The sequence below is a fragment of the Myotis davidii genome, unplaced genomic scaffold, assembly GCF_000327345.1.
Source record: "Myotis davidii unplaced genomic scaffold, ASM32734v1 scaffold1949, whole genome shotgun sequence".
Classification (NCBI taxonomy): Eukaryota; Metazoa; Chordata; class Mammalia; order Chiroptera; family Vespertilionidae; genus Myotis; species Myotis davidii.
Genome location: NW_006300366.1, coordinates 948,600 through 950,610, shown reverse-complemented (window position 1 = coordinate 950,610; position 2,011 = coordinate 948,600). Strand labels below are relative to the sequence as shown.

At 50.8% G+C, this 2,011-nt stretch overlaps 1 protein-coding gene across 1 annotated transcript in view; it reads right to left on the bottom strand.

The window, feature by feature from the left end:
* Positions 1-227, bottom strand: part of BCL2L2 (BCL2-like 2) — a 5,008-nt gene extending 4,781 nt beyond the window's left edge. The window contains exon 1 of the mRNA XM_006776796.2: positions 97-227. The gene's annotated coding sequence lies outside the window, so the exon portion shown is untranslated. The remainder of the gene's footprint in view (positions 1-96) is intronic.
* Between the last annotated feature and the right edge of the window lie 1,784 nt (positions 228-2,011).

Genomic DNA, 2,011 nt, shown 5'->3' with positions numbered 1-2,011 from the left:
GTCTCCCCCCAGAGCAGCCCAAAGGCCCAGCTCCTCCCTCACCCCAACCCTCAGCCTGTCTCCAATCCCTCCTGCCTGCCAGGTTAGGGATCTCACGGGTCAGGCCGCTGGCTGCCGGGATCCAGGCCGTTTCCTGGTGCAGGAGCTGGGAGGGAGGGAGAGTAGGAGGAAGGGAGGGAAGGAAGGAGGGAGGAGAAAGGGGGGGCGGGAGGGAGGGCCGGCGCCTGGTGATGATGGGGCCCAGAGATGCGTCCAGAGAGAGGGGCGGGGCTGGGACGCAGGCTTGGGAAGGGCCACAATTCGGGTAGAGAGAGGGCTGCAGGCGGCCCAGAAGAGCAGGGCGGAGAGGGCCCTGAGGGCTGGGCTGGGCTCCTGTCTCTGGAGGCTGCCCAGAGAAGCTGTATGGGCGGCAGCAAACCTCGGAGTAAATTCAGCATTTACAGACGATCTCTGATGTTCCATGTACTTGTTGAACTTTCCTGGCCTTGGAGTGGGTGCCTGGAAAAGAAGTTCCCATACCAGTGGGAACTGCCTGCTACATGCCTTGCCCTGTGGAACTGGCACACACAACATGGACACCAAGCATTTCACTTCCTCTTTTCTTCAGGACCTTTAACCCAGTGCTCTGTTGTAAGCTGTGGCTTTAACCAGGCATCAGGGAGCCAGGACTTGGATCGAAAGCAATTTCTGCAGGTAACTTTTCATCTTCTTTCTTCTTTTTTGTTAGCATATTGGTTTTCTTTTTAATTCTTTTTACCCAACATATAAACTCATTTTCATTATGAAAAAGTCATAGAAGTATATAGAAAAAAAATACAAGTTCTCAATCCCCCTCTTCCCCTCCCACAGTTCCTCCTCCCTTCCTGGAAATTGCCAATTAAGGTTAATGTTTATCCTTTCAGATTACATATATGTGCATATGTATGTATGTCTATTATTATACATGGCCGTACATTTATACAAGGCAGTTCACAGGTTGTGAAGCTGTTTGACCACAGCTGATCCGCACCAGGGCATTCTCAGGCATCCTGATGGGCCCACCAGCTTTTGCAGCTGGCACTTCCTTCAGCTCCATTTGGAGAGATCCCCAACCAAAGGCCATACAGAGGTAACCCAGTTCTCCTTTCCTGCCAGTTCCCTTGCTTCTACCTTCAATCCAAGCCTTGGTATTACCATCTGCCCCTATGGTCACTGGACAAACAAGGTCTTTTCTTTAACAGTCATATTAACAACTAACACATGTTGAAGACTTTTTAGGTGCTAAGTGCTTTCTTTACATGCATGATATTTTATTCTCACACCAATCCTTGTTCTGTTTTATCCTCATTCAATGGATGAGGAAAGTGAGGCTTGGAGAGGTTAAGTAATGTGCCCAAAGTCACATACTGAGAAGCTGGGATTCAATCTAATTCTGTCTTGAAAGCTTGTCTTAGCACTGTATTGCTTCAAAGTCTCTCTTCACTTCAGGTCATCAGTGTGCTACCATGCCATTTACAAGTCCAAACTGAAGCCATACCATTTACAAGCCCAAACTCAGTTCTCTCCTGCATTCTGAACACACAGCCTATTCCACTCCTTTATGACTATACTAGAGGCCTGGTGCACAAAATTCGTGCACTTGGGGGAAGTTCCCCTCAGCCCGGCCTGCACCCTCTCGCAGTCTGGGAGCCCTTGTGGGGATGTCCAAATGCTGGCTTAGGCCCGCTCGCCACGGCAGGGACATCCTTAGCGTTGCCGCAGAGGTGAGAGAGGCTCCCACCACCCCCCTTGCACTCACCAGCCATGAGCCTGGTTTTTGGCTGAACAGTGCTCGCCCTGTGGGAGTGCACTGACCACCAGGGGGCAGCTCCTACATTGAGTGTCTGCCCCCTGATGGTCAGTGCGTATCATAGCAACCAGTCGTTTTTGCCTTTTGGTCAATTTGCATATTAGCCTTTTATTATATAGGACTAGAGGCCCGGTGCACAAAAATTGGTGCACTTGGGGGGAAGGGGGGGTCCCTCAGCCCGAC